Raw genomic sequence first — 16,180 nt, forward strand, 5'->3', positions numbered from 1 at the left:
CCATGTCTATTTCCTGGAGTATTTCCCAGGATATATACAAGTAGTTTCTACTACAATCTGTTAGAGTTTCCTTTTGAAAGCTTATGTCCTGTATCAACAGTGTTAATTGCTTCATCCTGCACCATCTGCATTCACAAAGGGTCTCACATGACTTTTACTATAAACTGATTTAATGTTTCCATTGAGTATTAAAATTTGGGTTCAGTTTTTATTATGTAACTAACATATATTAGTTAGTGTTAGTCGTTCAGTTGTGTCTGACTCTGTGGCCACAAAGACTGTAGGGTCTGTCCATGGAATTCTCCAGGCAAGAACACTAGAGTGAGTACCATTCCCCTCTCCATGGAATCTTCCTGACCCAGGGATTGAACCCAGGTCTTCCACATTGCAGGCAGATTCTTTACCATCTGCACCATCAGGGACTGTTATGTGATAATGTAATTATGTTATTACTGATTTTTAGTCACTGTCATGTCTGAATCCATGGACTGTAATCCCATGGACTGTAGCCCAACAAGGCTCCTCTGTCCTCAGAATTTACCAGGCAAAAATACTAGAGGGGGTTGCCATTTTCTTCTCCAGGGGTTCTTCTAAACCCAAGGATCGAACTATGTCTCTTGCATTAGCAGAAAGATTCTTTACAACTCAGTCGCCTGGAATGCCCCAATTATGTTATCATTATATAAATGACATACTAAAAGTTTAATAATCATCTGTAAAATTAATATATAAAGTATTAACTATTTTTTTTTCATTTTTACCTCCTATATCTTTGTATCTATTTATATCTGTCTTTAAAAGTCTTTGTGAATCTTGGCCTTATTGATATTTTGGGTTTGGTAAATTTTTGTTTTTTATGCTGATGGGGGGGTGGTTCATTCCAGCAGCATCACTAGACTCTAACCATTACATGCCAGCAGTAGCCTCCCTCCAATATCTGCAATTCCTGCATCCAAATCTCTCAAAAGATTATCAAGGTTATTTGGAGGACAGCTTTTCACCAGTTGAAAAACCACTGATTTATTTCTATTGCCATCCCTATCTCTATCATCACTGATTATCTATAATCTATCTATCATTGTTATGTGTATTTAGTGTGACAGTTAGGATTATTTTAAAATACCATGAATTAGAAATTCAAATTTGTCATATTTGTACTAGCTTTGGGTACTAAACCCTACCAGATGATACTATATGATAACTACTGACTATGCTGATATCTTTATAGGGAATAGGTTTTCTGATAAACCTTGATGGAAAAGCTCAATAGAACAGTACTGAGTGAATTCATCCTCATGGGAATCACAGACCACCCTGAGCTGCAGGATCCACTTTTTGGGCTCTTCTTCATCATCTATGTGACCTCAGTGGTGGGCAACTTGGGCATGGTCATCCTCACTAAGGTGGACTCCAGGCTACAGACATCTATGTACTTCTTTCTCAGGCACTTGGCTCTTATGATCTCGGTTATTCAACAACTGTGGGACTCAAAATGTTGGTAAATTTTCTTGTGGATCAAAATAAAATCTTCTACAATTTTTTTGCCATTCAGGGAGCTTTCTACATTATGTTCATTATTAGTGAGCTTTTTATTCTGGCAGCAATGTCCTATGAGCACTATGTGGCCATCTGTAACCCTCTTCTCTACACAGTCATCATGTCAAAAAGGGCATACTCGATGTTGGTGGCAATCTCCTATGTCTATAGCACATTTGTGTCTCTTCTAATCACTATAAAAAATGTTTAATTTATTCTTCTGTGGCTACAATGTCATCAGACATTTCTACTGTGACTTTCTCCCTTTGATAACTTTGGTTTGTTCAAATACACATGAAATTGAACTGATTATTCTGATCTTTGCAGGTTTTAATTTAATTTCATCTCTGCTACTAGTTCTTGTGTCTTACCTGCTTATTCTTACAGCTATTCTCAGGATGAACTCTGATGAAGGAAGGCACAGGGCTTTCTCTACATGTGGATCCCACTTGACCGTGGTTACAGTGTTCTATGGGACTTTGATATTTATGTATGTTCAACCAGAGTCCAGCCATTGCTTTGATGGTAATAAAGTGACATCTATATTTTACATACTAATTACCCCCATGTTAAATCCCTTGATCTACAGCTTGAGGAAAATAGATGTAAAATATGCTGGCAATAGACTATGGAAAAAACTATATAATATCTTCTCTTAAGTTCATTTTGCTATGTGGTTCCTTGAATGAGGCTATGAACACTGAAATTTGTTATGAGTTTTCTCAGAGGGAAATGCAAGGATAAATGATTTCAACATATATTTAGAGATTGACTTCTGTGCACCAGTTAAACTGAGTGCTCTGAACACATTAATAAATGAACATATTCTAGTTGTTTTTTTCTATTTACATATGAAATCTCAGTTCAGTTCAGTTCAGTTGCTCAGTCATGTCTGACTCTTTGCGATCCCATGAATCGCAACAGGCCAGGCCTCCCTGTCCATCACCAACTCCCGGAGTTCACTCAGACTCACATCCAATGAGTAGTGATGCCATCCAGCCATGTCATCCTCTGTCGTCCCCTTCTCCTCCTGTCCCAAATCCCTGCCAGCATAAGAGTCTTTTCCAACGAGTCAACTCTTCGCATGAGGGGGCCAAAGTACTGGAGTTTCAGCTTCAGCATCATTCCTTCCAAAGAAATCCCAGGGCTGATCTTCTTCATAATGGACTGGTTGGATCTCCTTGCAGTCCAAGGGACGCAAAAGAGTCTTCTCCAACACCACAATTCAAAAGCATCAATTCTTTGGCACTCAGCCTTCTTCAGTATTCTTGCCTTGAGAACCCAATGAACAGTATGAAAAGGCAAAATGATAGGATACTGAAAGAGAAACTCCCTAGGTTAGTAGGTGCCCAATATGCTACTGGAGATCAGTGGAGAAATAACTCCAGAAAGAATGAAGGGATGGAGCCAAAGCAAAAACAATACCCAGCTGTGGATGTGACTGGAGATAGAAGCAAGGTCTGATGCTGTAAATATTGCATAGGAAACTGGAATGTCAGGTCCATGAATCAAGGCAAATTAGAAGTGGTCAAACAAAAGATGCAAAGAGTGAATGTCAACATTCTAGGAATCAGTGAACTGAAATGGACTGGAATAGGTGAATTTAACTCAGATGACCATTATATCTACTACTGCGGGCAGAAATCCCTCAGGAGAAATGGAGTAGCCATCATGGTCAACAAAAGAGTCCGAAATACAGTACTTGGATGCAATCTCAAAAATGACAGATTGATCTCTGTTTGTTTCCAACGCAAACTATTCAATATCAGAGTAATCCAAGTCTATGCCCCAACCAGTAACACTGAAGAAGCTGAAGTTAAACGGTTCTATGAAGATGTACAAGACCTTTTAGAACTAACACCCAAAAAAGATGTCCTTTTCATTATAGGGAACTGGAATGCAAAAGTAGGAAGTCAAGAAACACCTGGAGTAACAGGCAAATTTGGCCTTGGAATACAGAATAAAGCAGGGCAAAAACTAATAGAGTTTTGCCAAGAAAATGCACTGGTCATAACAAACACCCTCTTCCAACAACATAAGAGAAGACGCTATACATGGACATCACTAGATGGTCAACACCGAAATCAGATTGATTATATTCTTTGTAGCCAAAGATGGAGAAGCTCTATACAGTCAGCAAAAACAAGACCGGGAGCTGACTGTGGCTCAGACCATGAATTCCTTATTGCCAAATTCAGATTTAAATTGAAGACAGTAGGGAAAACCACTAGACCATTCAAGTATGACCTAAATCAAATCCATTATGATTATACAGTGGAAGTGAGAAATAGATTTAAGGGCTTAGATCTGATAGATAGAGTGCCTGATGAACTATGGAATAAGATTCGTGACATTATACAGGAGACAGGGATCAAGACCATCCCCATGGAAAATAAATGCAAAAAAGCAAAATGGCTGTCTGAGGAGGCCTTACAAATAGCTGAGGAAAGAAGAGAAGCAAAAAGCAAACAAGAAAAAGAAAGATATAAACATCTGAATGCAGAGTTCCAAAGAATAGCAAGAAGAGATAAGAAAGTCTTCTTCAGCGATCAATGCAAAGAAATAGAGGAAAACAACAGAATGGGAAAGACTAGAGATCTCTTCAAGAAAATCAGAGATACCAAAGTAACATTTCATGCAAAGATGAGCTCGATAAAGGACAGAAATAATATGAACCTAACAGAAGCAGAAGATACTAAGAAGAGATGGCAAGAATACACAGAAAAACTGTACAAAAAAGATTTTCATGACCCAGATAATCATGATGGTGTGATCACTGACCTAGAGCCAGACATCCTGGAATGTGAAGTCAAGTGGGCCTTAGAAAGCATCACTACGAACAAAGCTAGTGGAGGTGACGGAATTCCAGTTGAGCTCTTTCAAATCCTGAAAGATGATGCTGTGAAAGTGCTGCACTCAATATGCCAGCAAATTTGGAAAACTCAGCAGTGGCCACAGGACTGGAAAATATCAGTTTTCATTCCAATCCCAAAGAAAGGCAATGCCAAAGAATGCTCAAACTACCACACAATTGCACTCATCTCACACACTAGTAAAGTAATGCTCAAAATTCTCCAAGCCAGGCTTCAGCAATATGTGAACTGTGAACTTCCTGATGTTCAAGCTGGTTTTAGAAAAGGCAGAGGAACCAGAGATCAAATTGCCAACATCTGTTGGATCGTCAAAAAATTAAGAGAGTTCCAGAAAAACATCTATTTCTGCTTTATTGACGATGCCAAAGCCTTTGAGTGTGTGGATCACAATAAACTGTGGAAAATTCTGAAAGAGATTGCAATACCAGACCACCTGATCTGCCTCTTGAGAAATTTGTATGCAGGTCAGGATGCAACAGTTAGAACTGGACATGGAACAACAGACTGGTTCCAAATAGGAAAAGGAGTAGGTCAAGGCTGTATATTGTCACCCTGTTTATTTAACTTATATGCAGAGTACATCATGAGAAACACTGGACTGGAAGAAACACAAGCTGGAATCAAAATTGCCGGGAGAAATATCAATAACCTCAGATATGCAGATGACACAACCCTTATGGCAGAAAGTGAAGAGGAACTCAAAAGCCTCTTGATGAAAGTAAAAGCGGAGAGTGAAAAAGTTGGCTTAAAGCTCAACATTCAGAAAACGAAGATCATGGCATCTGGTTCCATCACTTCATGGGAAATAGAGGCGGAAACAGTGGAAACAGTGTCAGACTTTATTTTTCTGGGCTCCAAAGTCATTGCAGATGGTGACTGCAGCCATGAAATTAAAAGACGCTTACTCCTTTGAACAAAAGTTATGACCAACCTAGATAGCATATTGAAAAGCAGAGACATTATTTTGCCAACAAAGGTCCGTCTAATCAAGGGTATGGTTTATCCTGTGGTCATGTATGGATGTGAGAGTTGGACTCTGAAAAAGGCTGTGCACCAGAGAATTGATGCTTTTGAACTGTGGTGTTGGAGAAGACTCTTGAGAGTCCCTTGGACTGCAAGGAAATCCAACCAGTCCATTCTGAAGGAGCCCTGGGATTTCTTTGAAAGTAATGATGCTAAAACTGAAACTCCAGTACTTTGGCCACCTCACGCAAAGAGTTGACTCATTGGAAAAGACTCTGTTGCTGGGAGGGATTGGGGGCAAGAGTAGAAGGGGACGACTAAGGATCACATGGCTGGATGGCATTACTGACTCGATGGAGGTGAGTCTGAGTGAACTCCGGGAGTTGGTGTTTGACAGGGAGGCCTAGTGTGCTGCGTTTCATGGGATCGCAAAGAGTCGGACATGACTGAGCGACTGATCTGATCTGATCATCCTTTTTCACAGTCCAACTCTTATACCCATATGTTACCACAGGGAAAACCATAGCCTTGACTAGACGAAACTTTGTTGGCAAATTGATGTCTCTGCTTTTGAATATGCTACCTAGGTTGGTCATAACTTTCCTTCCAAGGCGTAAGCATCTTTTAATTTCATGGCTGCAGTCACCATCTGCAATGACTTTGGAGCCCAGAAAAATAAAGTCTGCCACTGTTTCCACTGTTTCCGCCTCTATTTCCAATGAAGTGGTGGGACCCGATGCCATGATCTTCGTTTTCTGAATGTTGAGCTTTAAGCCAACTTTTTCACTCTCCACTTTCACTTTCATCAAGAGGCTTTTGAGTTCCTCTTCACTTTCTGCCATAAGGGTGGTGTCATCTTCATATCTGAGATTATTGATATTTCTCCTGGCAATCTTGATTCCAGCTTATGTTTCTTCCAGTCCAGCGTTTCTCATGATGTACTCTGCATATAAGTTAAATAATCAGGGTGACCATATACAGCCTTGACGTACTCCTTTTGCAATTTGGAACCAGTCTGTTGTTCCATGTCCAATTCTAACTGTTGCTTCCTGACCTGCATATAGATTTCTCAAAAGGCAGATCAAGTGGCCTGGTATCCCCATCTTGATGGAAACCTTGATGGAAAAGCTCAATTGAACATTGCTGAGTGAATTCATCCTCATGGGAATCACAGGCTGCCCTGAGCTGCAGGCTCCATTGTTTGGACTCTTCCTCATCATCTACGTGACCTAAGTAGTGGACAACTTGGGCATGGTCATCCTTACTAAGGTGGACTCCAGGCTACAGACATCTATGTACTTCTTTCTCAGGTACCTGGCTTTTACTGATCTTGGTTATTCAACAACTGTGGGACCCAAAATGTTGGTAAATTTTCTTGTGGATCAAAATAAAATCTTCTACAATTTTTATGCCATTCAGGGAGCTTTCTACATTATATTCATTATTAGTGAGCTTTTTATTCTGGCAGCAATGTCCTATGACTGCTGTGTGGACATCTGTAACCATCTTCTCTACACAGTCATCATGTCAAAAAGGGCGTGCTGGATGCTGGTGGCAATCTCCTATGTCTATAGCACATTTGTGTCTCTTCTAATCACTATAAAAATGTTTAATTTATCCTTCTGTGGCTACAATGTCATCAGACATTTCTACTGTGACTGTCTCCCTTTGATATCTTTGGTTTGTTCAAATACACATGAAATTGAACTGATTATTCTGATCTTTGCAGTTTTTAATTTAATTTCATCTCTGCTAATAGTTCTCGTGTCTTACCTGCTTATTCTTACAGCTATTCTCAGGATGAACTCTGATGAAGGAAGGCACAGGGCTTTCTCTACATGTGGATCCCACTTGACCATGGCTACAGTGTTCTATGGGACTTTGATATTTATGTATGTTCAACCAGAGTCCAGCCATTCCTTTGATGCTGATAAAGTGGCATCTATATTTTACAAACTAATTACCCCCATGTTAAATCCCTTGATCTACAGCTTGAGGAACAAAGATGTAAAATATGCTGTTCATAGACTATGGAAAAAACTATATAATATCTTAAGTTCATTTTGCTATGTGGTTCCTTGAATAAGGCTATGAACATTGAAATTTGTTATGAGTTTTCTCAGAGGGAAATGCAAGGATAAATGATTTCATCATATATTTAGAAATTGACTTCTGGGCACCAGTAAAACTGAGTGCTCTGAACACATTAATAAATAAACGTATTCTAGTTGTTTTTGTCTCCTTACATATGAAGTCTACTCTATGACAAATAAGGGTCTTGCCTCTCTTTCATTTGGCTCACTTTCCACAAATTGGTTAAAATGTGTATCATGTTTTGATTAAGAGACATTGTATGACTATATGCATTTGATGATCTTACTTTGAAAAAGCAGCATGAGATGATTCTATGATTTGAATGGTGAAAGTGTAGTGCAATATTCTGTAATCTATAAGTCTGTCATGTCCTTTGAATATACTTCTTACATAACTCTCTTTAACTTTCCTAATTTCTTTTTTGCTTGCTTCAATTACTTTTTAACATTCAATAGATTTATTTGCATCATAGAGATACTGGATTGTCTTCTATGTACATCATCAGGAAATAAAATAATCAATGAACAAATCTAATTTGCATAAAAATAATTTATAAGAATAGTCAAGTGAGGATAATTATTACTTATACTTCATATGTCATTTTAAATTATTAATAAATGTGTATTTATATGTCTCATCTACTCATATATAAACATAAAAATGTGTGCATCTGAGATTATGTGTAATGAGCAGAAATACACAGGAATGCTAACAGCACATGGATTTGAGAAGGTAAACTGAATAAACATAACCTAATATCCCACTCCTAGAATACATATTAGAATACATTTGATTATCCCTCAGATTATAAAACAAAACAAAACAAAAATACTGAGTTACAGATTTGGATATTTTACATTCATTTAAAACTTAATCACATTATTAAGTTGATACATAATGTATCAGAAAATATTCTATTTTCCATAGAACATAAAAATGTAAAAATCCGGAAATGCTACATACCATAAAAAGTAGCTCAGTGTCATTACATATTGAATACTTTCAATTTAGATTTTAAGTAGATAACACTATATATCAGCTAGAATATCTAGTAGTTTGTGAGTATTTGGAGGAACCTAAACTTATACATTGTTAGTAGAAACTAAAATGGTATAAATATGTTAAATACATTTAAGATTCATTTTTTTTTTCTGCAGCAGCATATAGTAGCTCTATTTTCAGTTTTTTGAGGAACCGCCATACTGTTATTTGTATTGACCATACCAAATTCATTTCTATCAACAATGTGGAAGGGTTCTCTTTTCTCCACACCCTCTTCAGCATTTATTGTTTGTAGGTATTTAATGATGACTGTGTGTGAGATGGTATCTCATTCTAGTTTTGATTTGCTTTTTTCTAATAATTAGCAAAGTTGAGCATGATTTTATGTGCCCACTGGCCATGTGTATATCTTTTTTGAGAAATGTCTATTTAGATCTTCTTCCCATTTATATTGGTATATATATACAGAGAGAGTCCATGGAATTCTCTAGGGCAGAATACTGGACTTCCCAACACAGGGATCAAGCATAGGTCTCTTGAAATGCAGGCAGATTCTTTATCAGGTGAGCCACAGGGAAGCCCAAGCTGGTTTCCTGGGGAAGCCCTAGAAAATCAGTCCTGAATATTCATTGGAAGGACTGATGCTGAAACTGAAGCTCCAATACTTTGGCCATCTGATGCAAAGAATTGACTCTTTGGAAAAGACCCTGATGCTGGGAAAGATTGAACGTGGGAGGAGAAGGGGATGAAAGAGGATGAGATGGTTGGATGGCATCACCTACTCAATGAACATGAGTTTGAGCAAGCTCTGGGAGTTGGTGATGGACAGGGAAGCCTGGCATGCTGTAGTCCATGGGTCACAAACAGTCGGACATGACTGAGTGAATGAACTGACTCCAGGATTCTTACCTGGAGATCTTATGGACAGAGGAACCTGGTGGACTATAGTCCATAGAGTTGCAGAGAGTTGGACACAGCTAAAGCAACTTCACACACACACACAACTTATAAGCTGTTTGTGTGGTTTGGAGATTAATCCTTTGTTGGTTGTGTTGTTTGCAAATATTTTCTCCACATTCTGTATGTTGTCTTTCTGTTTGGCTATGGTTTCATTTTTTGGGCAAAAGTTTTTGAAAGTTTTAGGTCCCATTTGTTAATGTTCATTTTATTTTTGTTATTTTTATTTCTGTTATCTAGATGAATCTAAAAAGATATCGCTGTACTTATTTGTCAATGAGTGTTCTGCCTATGTTTTCCATTAATGGTTGTATAGTATCCAGCCTTACATTTAGGTGTTTAAGACTATTTGAGTTTATTTTTGTGTATTGTGTTAAAGAATGCTCTAATTTTATTTTAATTTTTTTACATGCACCTGTCGAATTTTCACAGCAGCATTTAATGAAGAAACTGTTTTCTCCCTATTCTATGTAGGTTTACTTCTGTGTTTTCTATCCTTTTCCTTTGATCTATATTTCTGGTTTTGTGTCTGTACCATACTGTTTTATTACTGTAGTTTTTGTAGTATGTTCTGAAGACTGATACTATGATTCCTTCAGTTTCCTTTTTTCTTTCTCAGGGTTACTATGTTTATCCAGAGTCTTTTTTTCCCCCTTAATTTCTTTTCTTAAATTAATTAATTTATTTATTTGACTTTACAATATTGTATTGGCTTTGCCATACATTGACTTGAATCTGCCATGAGTGTACATGTGCTCCCCATCCTGAACACCCCTCCCACCTCCATCCCCATCCCATCCCTCTGGGTCATCCCAGTGCACCAACCCCAAGAACCCTGTATCATGCAATAAACCAGGACTGGTGATTCGTTTCACACATGATATTTTACATGTTTCAATGCCATTCCCCCAAATCATCCCACCTTCACCCTCTCCCGCAGAGTCCAAAAGACTGTTCAATACATTTGTGTCTCTTTTGCTGTCTCACATACAGGGTTATCATTACCTTCTTTATAAATTCCATATATATGCATTAGTATACTGCATTGGTGTTTTTCTTTCTGGCCCTGTATAATAGGCTCCAGTTTCATCCACCTTATTAGAACTGATTCAAATGTATTCTTTTTAATGGCTAAGTAATATTCCATTGTGTATATGTACCACGAGTTTCTTATCCATTCCTGTGCTGATGGACATCTAGGTTGCTTCCATGTCCTGGCTATTATAAACAGTGCTGAGATGAACATTGGGGTACACATGTCTTCTCCAGCACAACACTTTGAAGCATAAATTCTTTGGTGCTCAACCTTCTTTATGGTCCAACTCTCACATTTATACACCACTACTGGAAAAAATGATAGCTTTGACTATACGGACCTTTGTCTTGGCTTTTTAATATGCCGCCTAGAACTGTCATAGCTTTTCTTCCAAGAAGCAAGCATCTTTTAATTTCAAGGCTTCAGGCACCATCCGCAGTGATTTTGGAGCCCAGGAAAGTAAAACTTGCCAGTTTCCACTTTTTCCTCTTCTATTTGCCATGAAGAGTTGGGACTGGATGCCATGATCTTAGTTTGTTTAATGTTGAGTTTTAAGCCAACTTCTTCACTGTCCTCTTTCACCTTCATCAAGAAGCACTTTCTGCCATTAGAGTGGCTCTTTGTGATCCAACGAATTGTAGCCCACAAGGCTTCTCTGTCCATGGAATTTTCCAGGCAAAGATATTGGAGTGGGTTACCATTTCATACTCCAAGGGATCTTCACAACTCACATATGTAACCTGCATCTCTTATGTCTCCTGCATTGACAGGCAGACTGTTTTACCACTAGTGCCACCTTGGAAGCTCCATTTATAACTTAACAAGGTGTAATCCACCTCTCTTTCCCATTAAAACAACAAAAAAATTCCCTCAGCATGTTTATTATCAACTTCCCTATTTTCAAATCCAATAAAACCTGTATTTTTTGGCAGCACTGTAGCACTGAACTCTATTGAATACAAGTTTGCATTCTAAAGCAGTCTTTTGAATTTATTTGTTCATTTGGATTCTCAACCTTGGAGTCTGTTCCTATTACTATGCTTTAGATGGCATGTTCTTCATGTTCTCGCCAAAGCTCCGTCTCTTTTTGGCACCTTCTTGATCAGTTAGCCAATCCTATGTGCTGAATAGGCATCTATATGCAGATTATGAGCAAATATATTAATAAATTAATTTTCCAATTATCTTTTTTCTGCTATAGCTTTATACATCTAAATATCTCTCAGAAATTACCATTTATCAAAAGTAAAAATACTTTCATCAAAAGTATTGCACACAGAAAAGAACTTGATATTTCTGCACATGGGACCCAAAACACAAGACTTGGAATATATATTTCCTAGCACGATGAACGGGCTTCCCAGATGGCGTTAGTGGTAAAGAATCTGCCTGCCAATGCAGGAGACATAGGAGAAGTGGGTTCGATCCCTGGGTAGGGAAGATCCCGTGGAGGAGGCAATGGCAACCCACTACAGTATTCCTGCCTGGAGAATTCCATGGACAGAGGAGCCTGGCAGGCTCTAGTCCATGGGGTCACAAAGAGTCAAAATGAATAGTGCCATTATCCATTTGCTCTCCAAATCAGAGAGCAGTTTCTTTTACTATGCTTTCCTGATCCTCATGCCCATGTTCAATTTGCCCCCCTACTACTGATAAAGAATCTGCCTGTCAAAGCAGGAGACCCAGTAGATGCGGGTTCAATGCCTGTGTTGAGAAGATCTCCTGGACGAGGAAATAGCAACCCACTCTAGTATTCTTGCCTGGGAAATCCCATGGACAGAGGAGCCCGGTGGGCTACAGGTGGGTTACTCCAACGAATCGGACACGACTGAGTGACTAAACAATGACAATGCTAACAATTTATCCCTTACACAATTTTCAAATCTGCTCTTATTTATTGCTTTATTGGTCCAAGCACAATGATGCTTTGTTTATTTATTTTTTGCAAATGAAACCTAACTTTTAGTCTTGTCTCCAGTCATTGTTCTCTGTTCCTCAGTTATCAGCTTATATGAAATTTTACAGAAACTTTATTCTTATTTTGTCCTGATGAAATCTTTCAGTGTCTTCCCATTGCCATTTGGATAAACTTCAAGTTCTTTCTAGCATAGCCCTTGAAAACTTCATTTCTGCATCTCAGATCAGGTGCCTCCTGAAACATTTTTTATCTAGTTTCTATGCCACAGGTATTCCAAATTAGTGTATATATTTAAATATGAGACAAAATTTTATACATCCTCTATTCTCTTCCTAGAACACTTTTCCTCTGCCATCATTCTATTTGCCTGATTATCCTTCTACTTAATTTTCTCTCTTCTATTGAATCACTTCCTCTTAGAGGATTTCAAAGCAGTTTAAGTCCTCCTCTTATATACATTTTTGCAGCCACTAATTCCTTCATAATACTTAAACCACACTATATTGAAGACAGCTATCAATATATCTATAACACATCCTAAGCGTCAACTCCTTTTGGAAAGCAATAATATTTCTGTCTCATATTCAATTTAATCATTACCTCCAACTGTACCTAGTATACAGAAGATGGTCAATAATTATCCTTAAATGATTAAGTGGATAAAAGTTATATTTTTGTATGTCCAAATTGTTTCCCCCAAAAAACGGATTGAACATATTTTTCTACAACCTGATGCCTTTCAATATTCAATATGTCATCATTCAGTTCAACAACAAACCCCTAAATAGTTCAGTGTACCTGAAAGGAATCTTTGTGAGGCCAGTAACATTTTAAATTACCTGGGTATTTATGAGACAACTTTGTATTCTGTGTATGTGGTCCCTCAGGGAGATTTCTTTCTGTACTACTCCTTTTTAACAAACATTGAAAGATAATATAATTATACACACAAGAACATAATTATTTAACGTTTAGTAACTGGGGGAAAAACTGTTTGCCTTGAAATGGTAGATCACTTTTTCAGCTATGTTTAGTTAAAGAATCCAGAGTAAAAAAATTAATGATCTCTTTTGGGAAAACAATTTGATTAGTTGCTATGTCTGCTTTGATTATTTGTTTTGAAGTCTGCTGCATTGGCTTTATATCAAAATTATAAATTTATTTAAAATAAATGTTACATCTATGGGCCTTGTATTTAGTCTTTGGAAACCATTGAATAAAAATGACTTTCCCAATAAATAACTTTTATTCCTTCCTTCTGAGATTAATGTTCAAATCAATATTATAATTGACATTTCAGTTCAGCTGCAAAGATTAAAATAGTATTCATTTCTTTCTCTTCAGTATCTAGAAGATAAAACATACAAATCATAGGTCAATTGACATTCACAGAAATATATGGACCACTCCATTCACAATTTGCTTTAGATGTCCAGCCAGATGATACCGCACATCTAAGAAGAAAAGATAATAAGAGTTTTGTTCACATAATGGGGCTTTCTAGGGAGAGGAAGGTGAATTCCCAGTCTGACCTGAAAATATGGCTAGGAGGAGCCAGTAATGGTTACGGGGCTGGAGGTTTTTTATTGTGATGAGTGAGTGGGACTGAGTGATTCCCATGTGCAGGAAAGACTTGCAGGGCTTGAATCTTCTGCAAAGGAAGGAACAGTGGGTTCCTTACTCCAGTGATGGACTAAAAGGACACAAGTGGTGAAGCTGGAAAGCTGTAACCGGTCAAACAGCCAGAGACAGAGGCAGACACTGCTCTCCACACCTCTTGGTTTCATCAGGCTCCCCTCCTGTGATATCAGAGATGAATTTTACAATCATGCACTTGAATACATCCTCTTCTGTCCCAAATAAGGAAGACTCTTTCTGTGATATAGGGTGAGATTATTTGTGTAATGAAACAAAGGGAAAGAGCCAAGGAAGAGTGAGAAACAAAATTCGATGAGCTGGGAGCTGACTGAGGTTTGGACAAAGGCACCCAAGAGGACGTGCCCTCGGGGCTGCCCCAGGCCTCTCTGGTGAGCACGCACGGCCAGTGGACACAGCGTCCTGACCACGAGTCCCTCAGGAGCCTGTACCAGGAGTGTGCGAGGTGAGCCTGGACAACAGTCTGACCATGTCCCAGCACAGAGTCTGTCAGCTTGTGAGCTGGAACCTCCCAGGCCATGCCCAGCACACGCTGGTCCACCAGTGGTCTGCCGTGGGAGGAAGGGATGGCACCCAGACTGAGGAACGGCAATACTCAGAGCCCACATCCAACAACCAGCCCTGAGCATGACCAGCTTCCTGAAGCTGCCCTGTCTGCAGGGTTAGGGAGGGCCCACCCATCCTCAAGGAGATGTGGGTGTAACCAACAACCAGCCCTGAGCATGACCAGCCTCCTGAAGCCACCCTGTCTGCAGGGTTAGGGAGGGCCCAGGAGGGCCCACTCATCCTCAAGGAGATGCTGGTGTCCAGGGAGCCTTAGTCAGGAGCTTGTTTTAAATGAGACATTCTGAATTCCTTAAAAAAAAACTTACTATGTATTAATTATTGTATTTTGGTTCCTGGGCTGTTGCCAATGGCCTAGCTGTTCAGCCTGCCACATGGAAAGTTGCACACAGAGAGATCTGTGGCCACACACAGTGGAAGCAAGTAGTGATTGCTGATAAATTTGTCTTAGACTTTCTCCAAGCGGGCTAAGGTGAAGTCCCTGAAATCTAACATATCCTGATGTACTGGATTAATGTCGTGAGGCAACAGGGAAGGTCACCGAAAAAATTTCAGGTGAAAAGACATCTGCCTTTCTCAAATATGCTACAAATTAGGGAAAATTTTCGGGGGCTTGGGTTGGATCCTGAAGAGCATGTTTGAGGTTTATATAAAGATTGAGCTCACCCTGTTTTTTGGATCTTGTGATTTTTTATATGCTTGCTCTGTTGTAGCCGGTTCTTTACAACCCCATGGAATTGTAATCCACCAGGCTCCTCTGTCCATGGAATTTTCCAGGTAAGAATACTGGAGGGGGGTGCCTATTCCAGTGGTAAAGAATATACCTCCAATGCAGGAGATACAGAAGTTATGGATTGGATCCCTGCGTTGGGAAGATCCCCTGGAGGAGGAAATGGCAACCCACTCCAGTATTCTTGCCTGGAGAATCCCAAGGACAGAGGAGCCTGGTGGGCTATAGTTCATAGGGTCAGAAAGAGACAGGACTAAAACAACTGAGCACACACGCAGGCATATATATGTAATCTCCCTTTTCTTGTGCTGTGTGTATGAAGATGTTGAAATATAATGTTGTACACTTGAAACTTATACAATATTGTAAACCAATGTTACTTTAATAAATAAAGAATGTAAACATGTCTGTTCTTTTTATGCTAATGGGAATTATGCCTTCAAGCAAGAGACTGTATCATAAACCATTTTTAAAACTTATTTCAGCTTTGAATTACCTTTTATAGATCATCACCATGAGTCTATAATATCTTGAAACATACTTGAGAAGACCCATCTTAGGAGTACATAGCACATAGTACATAGTGATGCAGGCACAGTGGAATCTGCGGAAGTGACCCAGAATCTGATAGGTGGTGGCCATGATTTAAGCCTTCTCTGCTTGGCCAGGAGGCACAATAAAAATGATACAGAGGTTGGTTTTCCTCTGTCATGCCTGCAAAGTACTTGACCTCCCAACATGAAGTAATGAAACTGAGTCTAAAAGAGCTGCATTTATCCTCCTAACTTAAAAGAGTTGAATACTTGAGAAGATACCTTGATATATTCATTATTTGGCTGTAATTTTAAGGC

General features: G+C 38.8%; 2 pseudogenes; both read left to right on the plus strand.

Annotated features, from left to right (window-relative positions):
* Positions 1–1,253: 1,253 nt before the first annotated feature.
* On the plus strand, positions 1,254–2,195 carry LOC113888863 (annotated as a pseudogene).
* A 4,296-nt stretch (positions 2,196–6,491) lies between these two features.
* On the plus strand, positions 6,492–7,454 carry LOC113888858 (annotated as a pseudogene).
* The last annotated feature ends 8,726 nt before the right edge of the window (positions 7,455–16,180 follow it).

This window comes from Bos indicus x Bos taurus, unplaced genomic scaffold (assembly GCF_003369695.1).
Source record: "Bos indicus x Bos taurus breed Angus x Brahman F1 hybrid unplaced genomic scaffold, Bos_hybrid_MaternalHap_v2.0 tig00002614_arrow_arrow_obj, whole genome shotgun sequence".
NCBI classification, from domain to species: Eukaryota; Metazoa; Chordata; class Mammalia; order Artiodactyla; family Bovidae; genus Bos; species Bos indicus x Bos taurus.